The sequence below is a fragment of the Pinus tabuliformis genome, chromosome 4_2 (genome assembly GCF_031772625.1).
Source record: "Pinus tabuliformis cultivar Carrire ecotype Pingquan chromosome 4_2, CPIR1, whole genome shotgun sequence".
NCBI lineage: Eukaryota > Viridiplantae > Streptophyta > Pinopsida > Pinales > Pinaceae > Pinus > Pinus tabuliformis.
This window is the reverse complement of record NC_142304.1, coordinates 676,339,344-676,353,621: the sequence shown is the minus strand read 5'-3', so window position 1 is coordinate 676,353,621 and position 14,278 is coordinate 676,339,344. Positions and strand designations below refer to the sequence as shown.

Genomic DNA, 14,278 nt, shown 5'->3' with positions numbered 1-14,278 from the left:
AAATGATGGTGCAAAAATGGAAGCAAAGAATGACACAAAATAGGAAGCAAAAGAGAATGAAAAATAGATGCAAAAAATGACACAAAACTAGAAGCAAAACCTGTCATAAAATAAGATGCAAATCTTGGTTCAAAATTTGACGCAAAAAATGATGCATAGTTTGGTGTAAAAAATGATGCAAAATCTAGCGTGAAAAAGGATGCAAAATCAAGTGCAAAAAAGGACGCTTTAAAAATTGTACAATAGAGCCAGATTTAGCGCCAGGTTGCTAATCACAATTACAAAAAAAATGCACTAAAATCTGGCGCTAAATCTGGCGCAAATCGCTGGTTTTGTTGTAGTGATGATATGTATGACTTACCATACAAGAAAGGAATTTAATAGGTTGATGTATTCATAGGATTAGTCTTATCCTAGCCATAATCATATAATTATTTGAGTGTTTTGTGAGGTTTAAATAAGGGTTTAATATTATTTTTGACTACGAATTCAGAAATAAGGTTAATGTTTCCTTGGATGTAAGGAAGCGAAATGAGAGCCTATGGAAGACAGATATAGTTTTAGGTTTCATAGACCCACACTAAGCTTTGTTGATTTAGGAAATGGAGTGGCCATTGGAAATTAGGCCTTTCATAAGGTGATTGTTTCTAATGGTATTTTATTTTTCATTACCAACCAAGATTCTACATGCACTTCTTTTCTTAAACCACACTTATCCACGTGGTCAAGATTAATATAGCTATAGTAAGATCTAGGATAAATAAAAATAGAAACAACTTGATCACTAAGCTTACCATCCATCTCAACGATTGATGCCTTATGATCTACCTACCTATTGTCCATACCTCCATAAATTGGGGGAATGCTATGAATAACATCAACAATTGTACGCGCCTCTTGATCACTGTAGATCTGGGGTCTACCACCACTCTGATACAGTAGGCAATCCCTTTTACGATGGTCCTTACCACATATCCAACACTGTAATGGTTCCCTACCACCGCTGCTAGCCTGCTGCTCTCCACGTCCCTTCTCCACTGTATCGAATCCCTTGTAAGGAACTACATTATCATTCCCACTTGCATCTTGAGGTCTTCCTCGCTTCGGTGTCCATTTTCCTTTAGCATTCTTGTTTCTCTTCAAGTCATGCTTCACCTCAACTTTGCGCTTTGAATGCTCATAATGACGATTCAAATTTCGAATGGCCTCCTCCAACGATCTAGTTTTATCTAACTTAATCCAGTCTCTATATGCTACTCAAAATCCACTAATGAATGTCTCAACCTTGGCATTCTCTTCTCTTAGGTAACGCACATATCTCAACAACTCAAAAAATATGCTAGTATACTCCTCATATATCATAGAACCCATCTGCAAATCATAAAACTCCTTAGCGATGTCATCATAATACCTCCGATACAACTAATTCTTCTTGAAGAGCCTTTAAAATACATACCAAGTCAAATCATCCTCATGTATGTCCTTGACATTCTTCACATCTTCCACCAAATATCCGCTTTGCCTTTGATATTGAAAAGTGTTATCCTTACTTTCATGCTTTCTGAGTAATCATGCAATCTAAAGAATTTCCTCATGCCAAGCAACCAAGCCTCTGCATCTTTCGATTTCTTCAACTCTCCATCAAATGTAGGAGTTTTTTCCTTCTTGAACTCGTCTGGAAACTATCCGCTATCATTCCTCCTATGCGAATGATAATGATCATGATCATGATGTCTATCAGAACCAAAACTAGAGTAATATATGCACCTGTCGCCCCTCCTATCTGGAGTTTCCAGCATCCTCCCATCCATGATGGTGCCAGATCTATTTGACCTATGTCCACTATGAGACCTGCTGCAATATGCCCCATTATTTTTTTCCTCATGTCCATAGATGATCCAAAGAGGTCCCCATCGCTACAAATCTAAAAAACTCTGAAGTAATATTGCATTCACCTCAGCTTGTTTCCATTGTCCCTGCATGATGTTGTCATTATCTACTTTGCAATTCCTTATTTCTTCCTTCGGTGTTCTCAATGTGTCTATCAAGTCAGAGGAGTGTCCCACACCAGGTTGTCCATCTTATGCATAGGGATATTCTATGTATTCTACCACCTTGCTAGCCATCTGGTCTCTTTCTTGTGAGGCACACTATATCAGCTAAACCAAATCACCATAAATCAATGTACCTTAGCATAACTCAGGGAGGATACCTTGTTTGCAAGATCATCAAATCAATTGCGATGCATGTACAAAACAACCATGATCACAGATAGACATATATCAATAAGTGCATCAACACATATTCATCATACTAACTAGGGTCCAATCATCAACGCAAGGTCATATCAATAATGCATGCTATGTGTTAGACTCAGTCTTGTCAGTCCTCTATCAGAGTCAAATTCACCAAGGTTCATTTCTCGTCATTTGCAGTCGTCAAATGCCATTTTGGTCGAAAAGAGTCATTTTAATTCTTGAGTCCAGAGTTTTTGTCTCCAGAAGTGTGAAATAACGCCTGCAGGCCAAAGGGAGCTTCAATAAGGTTTCACTTCAAGATTCACATTATTAATAATGTTGAAGGACATTTCTTCTTCAAAACTCTGTTTTGAAGAAGAAATTATTAAGTTCGTTTAATACATGATTGATAAGATTTTATAGTTCTTCAAGCAGCCCTGCCCATCTTGCTAGGTTCAACAGCTCCTATCCTTGCAAAGAATCAACAGAAGAGTCATCATTTTAATCAAGCAGGACACTAAAAAGAGAAAACTCCGATATTACCCATATGACATAAATTGAAACTATAAATGGCCTCCACAAACATAGAAAGACCCATCACTTGCAAATGCAGAAATGGAAGAAGCATTTAGTGACAATGATCATGTGGTTCAGATCGAGGAAAGCAAATAAGGAGTATGCACCCAAAGATAATTGCGGAGACAAATGAATCTGGAGACAAATTAGTGATTAGAGGTAAACTGGGCAAAAAATGTGCTAGAGTTTTCCGGCACGGTGCATAGGCTGAGTGGTGTGATGCACTGGCCGCGCATGGCGAATTGGGCGCTCCTCCGCAGTGTAAATTAACACTAGCATGGTGCACTCACCAAGCGCGGTGCACTGGGAGTGCGCGCAGCGCACAAATCCATAAGGCCGAAATTCATCATCGATTCATCAAAAACTCAATTTGTTTCAGCTCAATTCTTCTCCAAGCAGCTCAAGATGGGGTTGATATATTGTCTTCGTCAATCATACCTAACAAGCCACCCTCTCGGATTGTGACTTTCTTTAACCCAATAGGCACGGCTTTGTTGTCCACTGTGAAAGTTGGAATATTTATCGTTCAAGCTGCAAGAAACGTTGGACCTTCTCCAAATAGTATTTTGTCCTTCAGCCCATGGATATTCACAGTGGGAGCTGCTGCCGATGATCATAGTTATAATAATTCTATAGTTCTTGGCAACAATCTCACAATCTTAGGAGTTGGACTTGCTCCTGGAACAGATGATGATGATATGTACAATCTAGTTGTTGCAACTCATGCCCAGCAGAATGGAACTGAGGATATCTATGACAATGAATGCCAAGATCCCAGTGAGCTGGAACAACATCTAGTTGACGGAAACATCTTGATCTGTAGCTACACAATAAGGTTTGCCCTTGGTTTTTCTTCTGTGAGACAAGCAGTTATGACTGCTAACAATTTGAGTGCAGTGGGCATCATCTTCTACATAGACCCTTTTGTGGTTGGGTTTCCGTTCAATCCCGTCCCTTTGAGGATGCCGGGATTAATCATTTCCTCTTCAGATGATTCTAAGATTTTTCTGAAATACTACAGTGACTCCATAACTAGAGATGAATCTAACAACATTGTTAAGTTTGGAGGAGTTTCCAGAGTCCCTGGAGGATTGAAAGTAGAATACAGCAAGAAAGCACCCAAAGCCATGTATTATTCTTCAAGGGGGCCCAATCTGCAGGACAATCTTTTAGATGCAACAGATATACTGAAAACAAATATAATAGCTCCCGATAATCTCATCTGGGCTGCTTGAAACTCTATTGGCACAGATTCAGTTGAATTTGAAGGCAAGAATTTTGCAATGTTTTCGGGAACAAGCATGGCAACACCTCATATAGAGAGAGTGGCAGCTCTAGTGAAACAAAAATACCCCAATTTAACCCAGCAGCCATTACTTATGTACTATCCACCACTGAATCACTCAATGACAATCAAGGGTTACCAATTATGGCACAACACTCTTACAGCAATCCAGATGGCGATGCAATTTCGGCCAGAACTTTTGACAGAGGAAGTGGATTTCTGAATCCAGCTGTTGCCTTGGATCCCAGACTCATCTTCAATGCAGGTTATGAAGATTATATTGCATTCCTATGTACCATAAATGGATCAGCACCTCTTGTTCTCAAATACACCGGTGTTATATGTAGTTCAAACGTTGGAATTAGTTCTGACCTTAACGTTCCTTCAATCACAGTAGCTAGTTTGATCAATTCTCGTACCATTATGAGGAGTTTTCTGAATATAGCAGGAAATGAGAGTTACAAGTCTCTATGGAGTGCGCCATTTGGTGTTTATGTTTCTGTTGCACCCACATCATTTACAGTTTCACATTGAAGCTTACAGTGTTCCTTAATGCCACCGACAATAGTACTGCACCTAGCTTAGGAAGAATCCTTCTGCTTGGAAGTAATGGAACACCTTGAAACAGTTAGTCTGACTAAATGCATGGTACCCAAATGGATATTTGGACTTCAGAACCTCATGGACCTGGAGTTACAATACGATGACTCTATGGCCAATGTTTATAACGGACTGGCACTTTAATGATATGATTGCGGATTTTCAAATAAAATAAGTTTTATTGCAACTGGGACAGGTGTTGTTTTAGCCTATGATTGAGATAAACTATGCGCTTGCCATGGGCTAGTGTATTATGTTCAGAAAAATCCATTGCCTGCCCCAAACCAACTTTTCATTATTGGCATGATGCAGCGTTCTTGGGTGGGAGCGAATTTTGGTTTAAAGGCATCTATGAAGGACTCCATTTCAATCGCTAAACGACCAGTTCTTAAAGGATGGTATTTTTAACAAGATCTATCTATTTGTTTTTGTATGGTGGCATATATTATCTTCACATGAAATCGGGTGCTTTGAATATGATATTTGAATTCATTTTGTTTGTGACGCCGAATCAATCACTCGATATCCTCATTTTCATTAAAATTTATTCAAATAGCAAAAGGAAAATGAAACAGTCAAAGATAGAAATTCACCATGGCTTCAAATAAAAATTAAAATAATATCATTCCTTCTGCTCCAAAAAGGTTTTCCGAATTAGATGGAACTACAGCTATACAAGTGGCTGCCAAATACTCAGGGGTGGGCACGTCTTCTCCTCCAGTTCACTGATAAGAGATTCCAGCCTGTCCACGACTTGACAATTGGCGTGGAGTTTGATGCTCGCATGTTTACCATTGATAACAAATCAAATAAAACTTCAAATCTGGGACACGGCTGGACAGGTGTCATTCCGAGGAGCAGTTGGAGCATTACAGAGGAGCAACTGGAGCATTACTGGTTTATGACATCACAAGGAGAGAAGTCCAATGATGCAATGGTTTCTGGGCCTAAGAAAGTTGAGTTGCCCAAGCTGCCTAGATACATCGATACTTGTGTTGCTAATATTTATCCTGTTACCAAGCTTGGTGATAGGCTTAAAATACTTAGCTCTAGAGACAAGTTTAAGGATGCTCCTTTGCTTCAGAAACAGATAAAACAGACCAACCAAGGTTCCACACCATCTGATCTGAAGCTTTCATCAAAATTTATTTAGAGAAGGAATGGAAATCACACTTCATCTAGTAATCCAGATAACCCCATAAATAATGCATATACAAATAAGAACGTTGAACTGAAGGCTGAGTGTCAAAAATATAACAACTTTCGTAATGTTGCTAAGCTCTCTTCGAGTTCTCCTACTTTGTCTTCAAGAACGACTGTTGATATGGCCAAGGCGTTTAAGGGATTAGCAAATAATAAGGGCTCAACTGTTTTCACTCAACCTCATGACCCTCCAGGTTTATTTCAAAATTTAGGATCATCCTTGCATGCTAACAGTTTTGGACATGATTTGCAAATAGCTGGAGATAGAGTACCTTTGGATTTGAGCCTGAAAGTTAATATGCACCTAATTTCTTCCTCTTCACTTAACTGGTGCCATATGTTGAATAATACTAGTAAGCACATGGGATAAAAGAATTCATGTTTCGGTTTGATTGTTCACATGATAAAGTACACGCAAAGTATAATTCTTGCTCACATTTCTCCCAACAAAAGGAGATTTCCTTTTGGAAATCGTTGCACTCGTGGGTGTACCCATAATCTATGTTACCACCATCTCTTATTTCTACTATGGCATTATCTGCTGCTCGTGTCAGTGTTGCAGAAAGTGAGTTCCTATCAAAACGACAATCAGCTTGGGAAGATTCATTTCATTCCATATATTACAGGTTTAGGAAAAAGACATGTGATATCTTTTATTTTTGCATTCAACAAATTATAGTCATGTTTGTGGGAGGTAGTTTAAATGCGAAAATGGAGAATACATGTGCTGCATATCTCACAAGATCCACTCATGGGCTTCAAGCTTTTCTAAGGAAGCATGATGTAAGCTTCTCTATGCCCCTCTATAGCATGGAAGTGGAGAAAGTTACAACAGAGGATTTGCAGGAGCTAAACCAAGTACTCTGCGAGAAGTTAGAAGATAAAGTGAAGGGCAGAGCTGTTGAGGATACAATAAAGCATCTATTTGAAGGACATCATATGAACTACACCGAGTGCATAAATGTGGATTATGAATCTACAAGGAAGGAATAATTTTACGATATACAGCTCGATGTTAAAGGCTGCTGAGATGTCTATGCTTCATTTGATAAGTATCTTGAAGTTGAATAACCTTGTTGGTGATAACAAATATCATGTCGAGCAGTATGGACTTCAGAAGGCAAGAAAAGGTGTTCTTTCCTTGGTTTTCCTCCCGTACTACAACTTCGGTTGAAGCATTGAATATGATTTCATGCCAGACACAATGGTCAAGATAGATGATCGATATGAATTTCTACTTCACTTGACATAGACAGAGACAATGGCAAATATCTCTCTCTAGATGCAGATAGAAGTGTGCGCAATTTATATACTCTTCATAGTGTTTTGGTTCAGAGTGGAGGTGTGCAGGGTGATCATTGTTACGCTTTCATTAGACCAACTCTCTCTATTTTTCTGCAAAATAGAGACACGTGTTGAGCTTAGCAAATTGCAGCTAGGTGCGTTCATTAAAGGCAAATTTTAGTGGAAAACCGTTTTTATTGAAAAATTAGTTTTTGATTCAAAGGGCCAACGTAAGGTGAAGAGTCACCGTAGCAGAAAGATAGGAAACGATGGTCTATTTTTAACTGCAGTTGCAATTCAAAGGGTCCACGCTCCATATTATGTCTTTTAATTGGCCATCAACAAGCAAAATATAATGCTGCTACTTTTTAGAGCAGACTTTTCCTATTCTCATGATTTTAGGTGAAACGGACCTTATTCTCATTGATCTGTTTTCCCATTCCTGAGTCTATTTATTGTATGAAAATTTATGTGTAAAGGGTTCTGAGTTCTGAGAAAAGTGTGGGAAGAAAAAACCCAGCACTATCACTGTACAGTTTTGACAGAGAAATAATTAAATGGTGCAGCTCTGATTTATAAGATTCTTGCAGTATGATTTTTGGCATGTGTTTTTTTTTTCTGTTTCATATGTATCCTGTGGTTTTTTGCAGTTCATTCATGATCGTTTCCAGCTGAATACTTTTAAGAGAGAAAGGTAGAAATAAGTCATTTCTCTGCCTTGAGGAAGTGTTCAGGCTTTATTTGTTTTCTTCTACCTGGAAAGGATTCATATATTAATGCCCTTTTCAGCTTTCTTAAACAGTCTTTTCACCCCATTTAATTTCAATTCAATTGCTAAAATCTCATGCTTATCTCGCCTTTCGAAATATCCTGTGCCTTTGGTTAAATATCTGCTCATGCTGTCCTTGTCCCATACAGCCCAACAACTTAGTCATTAAATCAAATATCCCTCATTCAAATTCATTTACTAGCCTAAAATCAGTTCCCATTTTAAGTCATCTCGCACCCTATTGCTCATTTCATCGAGATAGATCCAGAGAGAGCCCTCTCCTGTCCCCGTAGGGGATAGCTATGAGGCTAAGCTTGGTTTGATGTTGCCTTGAACCTCGCCTTCATTTAGCCTGAGGCAGATTTGAGCACTAACATAGTGGCGACTCCGCTGGGGATGAGAATGGTTTGCTTGAAAATTGTCCTTCCCTAGTACATATCTCAAGTTCAGAGCTGATAGTTGATGGTGAACAATGGTCAGACATAAGAAGACGGCTAAAAATCATTCACCTGGTGACTCCTTTCACTGAAGAATCTAGCAACCGGTGTTTCATGGTGACTCCACGACAAAGGGATCAGTAGCTTTGAGATTTCTTAAAATAGAACGGATTGCAAGAAGATACGCTCCCATGAGCTGAGATCACATTCCAGGCTTTCGAAATACGATTTTGAAAGTAGATTGGTCAAGGAATTTGCCTACATTTAAAGATGATGGTAAGAAGGACGCTTCTTTACATCTAGTTTGATTTCACATGCATATTCGTAAGTTGAAGGTTGATTTTCCTGAATATTGCTTAATGAAGATATTCTTGGCCACTCTAGAAGGTGAAGCCCAATCTTGGTATGAAAGTTTTCCGCCTGCTTGTATTTACTATCTAAAGGATTTTCATGCTCTATTCATTGAAAGATATAAAGACTCTTATCCATCGTTAAATCTAGTTCATGACTGTTGCAAACATGCTTCTACTTTTATTGAAAGCCTTGAAAAATACTGAGGATGATAATTTTACGGATGATGAGATCATGGAAGCCCTCTGTGAAAACCCATTTCAGCAGTCTATACAACTCTTAGAGGAAACTTTGCAGCAGGATCAAAATCAGCAGGTTAAAGATTTCCATATGATTGAAAATGATGAAAAAAGAAGTCCTATTTCAGATCTGGTTGAAATAAATGAGGATACACAGGAAAATGATGTTCCAATCTGCGAAAATGATGATGATAAACCAGATCGAGAGATGGATTGTGATGAGCAAAAACATGTTGTTCTGGATCTCATAGAAGAAAATTGCATCGTTGATGCTGCCTCAAATGAAGAAGATAGAGTTACAGGCCTAACTGCCCTCATCTCATCAGAACACAGCCTTCCTACCAAGGTAATTCAGTTAATCCATGAACAGCAAGAGGATATCTTCATTCAAGTAGGTGAAAAAGATTCTCTGGATGAATTTATGATAGATGACAGAAAGGTCATGCTTGAGTTTCATGAAACATTTGAAGTTTCTTTTCTTATGACTAATGAATGTAATGAGAATCTGGCTATAATATCATATGAAGATAGCCTGCAAGATGTTCAGACTACCGAAGACCCGACCATTACGGATCCCATTTCAGATTCTTCTTCATATGTTTCATGTTTTGAAATGTTCTTTGAAGAGGAAATCTGCTCATCTACTCGTTCATAATTTTTTGAAGACCAGGAACATGCTCTTATTTATGAAGAAAAATAAGAAGCAAGAGAAAAAGACATCTCATTTTCTCAGCAGGAGGTGGCAATGGAAAATTTTCACGTTTTTCAAGATCCTCTGGCAAGTTTGTTGCAGGCAGCAGTGAAGGTGATTATTGTAGTGTTCAGTGATGAAGGAGATCATGGTAAATTAGCTTTCTGGAGATCCATTTACAAACATCCACTGTTGACCAGAATATCTGATAGGAAGAATCAGTCAAGAATCCATCTTCTTGATTGGTTGCATTGGAATTTTGATATAGTTTGAGGATATATTGTCTTGTAAGAAACACAGGTGGCCATGTACGGCCACCAAGCTTTAAGATTTAAGTCCAGGTCTTTGCCATTTTGAGTTAGTTTGTTAGAGTCAAGTTTTTTTCAGTCATGTCAGTTTGCATTTAGTCAGTTTGAGTCAAGTTTTCAGTAAATAAATTGATTCATGTTGGTTTGTCAGAATAATGGACTCCATAGCCCAATGGACGAAGGCACTGTCTAGCTCTTCCAGAAATCTGTTATTCTTGGCACCTCCACGAAGTGGCAACTTCCATACCAAATGGAGCCAATGTTAGACTCAGTCTTGTCAGTCCTCTGTCAGAGTCAAATTCACCAAGGTTCATTTCTCATCATTTGCAGTCATCAAATGCCATTTTGGTAAAAAAGAGTCATTTTCATTCTTGAGTCCAGAGATTTTGTCTCAAGAAGTGTGAAATAACGCCTACAGGCCAAAGGGAGCTTCAATAAGGTTTCACTTCAAGATTCACATTACTATTAATGTTGAATGACATTTATTCTTCAAAACTCTATTTTGAAGAAGAAATTATTAAGTTCGTTTGATACATGATTGATAAGATTTTATAGTTCTTCAAGCAACCCTGCCCATCTTGCTAGGTTCAGTAGCTCCTATCCCTGCAAAGAATCAACATAAGAGTCATTATTTTAATCAAGCAGGACACTAAAAAGAGCAAACTTTGATATTACCCATATGACATAAATTGAAACTATGAATGCCCTCCACAAACATAGAAAGACCCATCACTTGCGAATACAGAAATGGAGGGAGCATTTAGTGAAAATGATAATTTGGTTCAGATCGGGGAAAGAAAATGAGTATGCACTCAAAAATAAGTGCGGAGACAAATGAATCTCGAGTAAAATCAGTGATTAGAGGTAAACTGGGCAAAAAATGTGCTAGAGTTTGTCGGCGTGGCGCACAGGCTGAGTGGTGCAATGCACTGGGCACGCGCAACGCATTGGGCGCTCCTCCGTAGTGTAAATTAACACTGGCACCGCGCACTGGGAGTGCTTGCAGTGCACAGAGCCCTAAGGATGAAATTCATCATTGATTCATCAAAAACTCAATTTGTTTCAGCTCAATTCTTCTCATGGCAGCTCAAGATGGGGTTGATATACTGTCTCCGTCAATCATACCTAACAGGCCACCTTCTGGGATTGCGACTTTCTTTAACCCAATAGACATGGCTTTGTTGTCCACTGTGAAAGTTGGAATATTTGTCGTTCAAGCTGCATGAAATGCTGGACCTTCTCCAAAGAGTATTTTGTCCTTCAGCCCATGGATATTCATAGTGGGAGCTGCTGCCGATGATCGTAGTTATAATAATTCTATAGTTCTTGGCAACAATCTCACAATCTTAGGAGTTGGAATTTCTCCTGGAACAGATGATGATGATATGTACAGTCTAGTTGCTGCAACTCATGCCGAAAATAATGGAACTAATGATATATATGCCAATGAATGCCAAGATCCCAGTGAATTGGAACAAAATCTAGTTGAAGGAATCATCTTGATCTGTAGCTACATAATAAGGTTTTTAATTGGTCTACCTTCTGTGAGACAAGCAGTTATGACTGCTAACAATTTGAGTGCAATGGGCATCATCTTCTACACAGACCCTTTTGTGGTTGGGTTTCCATTCAATCGAGTCCCTTTGACGATGTCGAGATTGATCATTTCCTCTTCAGATGATTCTAAGACTTTTCTGAAATACTACAGTGACTCCATAACTAGAGATGAATCTAACAACATTGTTAATTTTGGAGGAGTTGCCAGAGTCCCTGGAGGATTTAAAGCAGATTACAGCAAGAAAGCACCCAAAGTCATGTATTATTCTTCAAGGGGGCCCTATCCGCAGGACAATCTTTTAGATGCAGCAGATATACTAAAACAAAATATAATAGCTCCTGGTAATCTCATCTGGGCTGCTTGAAACTCTGTTGGCACAGATTCAGCTGAATTTGAATGCGAGAATTTTGCAATGTTTTCAGGAACAAGCATGGTAACACCTCATATAGCGGTAATGGCAGCTCTAATGAAACAAAAATACCCCAAATTTAAACCAGAAGCCATTGCTTCTCTACTATCCACAACTGCATCACTCAATGACAATCAAGGGTTACTAATTATGGCACATCACTACTACAGCAATCCAGATGCCGATGCAATTTCGACCACACCTTTTGACATGGGAAGTGGATTTGTGAATCCAACTGCTGCCTTGGATCCCAGACTCATCTTCAATGCAGGTTATGAATATTATATTGCATTCCTATGTACCATAAATGGATATGCACCTCTTCTTCTCAAATACACCGGTGTTGTATGTAGTTCAAACGTTGGAATTAGTTATGACCTTAACGTTCCTTCAATCACAGTAGCTAGTTTGATCAATTCTCGTACCATTAGAGGAGCTTTCTGAATATAGCAAGAAATGAGAGTTACAAGGCTCTTTGGAGTGCGCCATTTGGTGTTTCTGTTTCTGTTCCACCCACATCATTTACAGTTTCACATTGAAGCTTACAATATTCCTCAATGCCACTGGTAATAGTACTGCACCTAGCTTTGGAAGAATCCTTCTGCTTCGAAGTCATGGAACACCTTGAAATGGTTAGTCTGACTAAATTCGTGGTACCCAAATGGATATTTGGACTTCAGAACCTCATGGACTTGGAGTTACAATACGATGACTCTATGGCCAATGTTTATAAAGGACTGACACTTTAATGATATGATTGCGGATTTTCAAATAAAATAAGTATTATTGCAACTGGGACAGGTGTTGTTTTAGCCTGTGATTGAGATAAACTAGGCATTTGCCATGGGCTGGTGTATTACTTTCAGAAAAATCCATTGCCTGCCCCAAACCAACTTTTCATTATTAGCATGATGCGGCGTTCTTGTGTGGGAGCGAATTTTGGTTTAAAGGCATCTATGAAGGACTCCATTTCAATCGCTAAATGGCCAATTCTTAAAGGATGGTATTTTCAACAAGATCTATCTATTTGTTTTTGTATGGTGGAATATATTATCTTCGTAGGAAATCGGGTGCTTTGAATATGATATTTGAATGCATTTTGTTTGTGACGACGAAACAATCACTCGATATCCTCATTTTCATTAAAAGTTATTCAAACGACAAAAGGAAAATGAAACAGTCAAAGACAGAAATTCACCACGGCTTCAAATAAAAGACAAAATAATCTCATTCCTTCTGCTCCAAAAATGTTTTTCGAATTAAATGGAGCTGCAGTTGTACAGGTGGCTGCCAAATACTAAGGGGTGGGCATGTCTTCTCCTCCAGTTCACTGATAAGAGATTCCAGCTTGTCCACGACTTGACAATTGGCGTGGAGTTTGATGCTCACATGTTTACCATTGATAACAAATCAAATAAAACCTCAAATATGGGACACAGCTGGATAGGTGTCATTCCGAGGAGCAGTTGGAGCATTACAGAGGAGTAGCTGGAGCGTTACTGGTTTATGACATCACAAGAAGAGAAGTCCAATGATGCAATGGTTTCTGGACCTACGAAAGTTGAGTTTCCCAAGCTGCCCAGATACATCGATACTCGTGTTGTTGATATTTATCCTATTACCAAGCCTGGTGATAGGCTTAAAATAATTAGCTCTAGAGACAAGTTTAAGGATGCTCCTTTGCTTCATAAACAGATAAAAGAGACCAACCAAGGTTCCGCACCATTTGATGTGAAGCTTTCATCAAAATTTATTTAGAGAAGGAATGGAAATCACACTTCATCTGGTAATCCAGATACCCCCATAAATAGTGCATATACAAATAACAACGTTGAACTGAAGGCTGAGTGTCAAAAATATAACAACTTTCATAATGTTGCTGAGCTCTCTTCGAGTTCTCCTAATTTGTCTTCAAGAACGACTGTTGATATGGCCAAGGCGTTTAAGGGATTAGCAAATAATAAGCCCTCAGCTGTTGTCACTCAACCTCATGACCCTCCAGGTTTATTGAGAAATTTATGATCATCCTTGCATGCTAACAGTTTTGGACATGATTTGCAAATAGCTGGAGATAGAGTACCTTTGGATTTGAGCCTTAAAGTTAATATGCACCTAATTTCTTCCTCTTCACTTAACTGGTGCCATATGTTGAATAATACTAGTAAGTACATGGGATAAAATAATTCATGTTTCAGTTTGATTGTTCACATGATAAAGTACATGCAAACTATAATTGTTGCTCACAGTTCTCCCAACAGAAGGAGATTTCCTTTTGGAAAGCATTGCACTCATGGGTGTACCCATAATCTATGTTACCACCATCTCTTATTT

At 38.7% G+C, this 14,278-nt stretch overlaps 2 pseudogenes; both read left to right on the top strand.

The window, feature by feature from the left end:
• Positions 1 to 2,852: 2,852 nt before the first annotated feature.
• On the top strand, positions 2,853 to 4,721 carry LOC149171239 (subtilisin-like protease SBT2.3 pseudogene; annotated as a pseudogene).
• Positions 4,722 to 11,059: 6,338 nt separating this feature from the next.
• Positions 11,060 to 12,486, top strand: LOC149171238 (subtilisin-like protease SBT2.3 pseudogene; annotated as a pseudogene).
• The last annotated feature ends 1,792 nt before the right edge of the window (positions 12,487 to 14,278 follow it).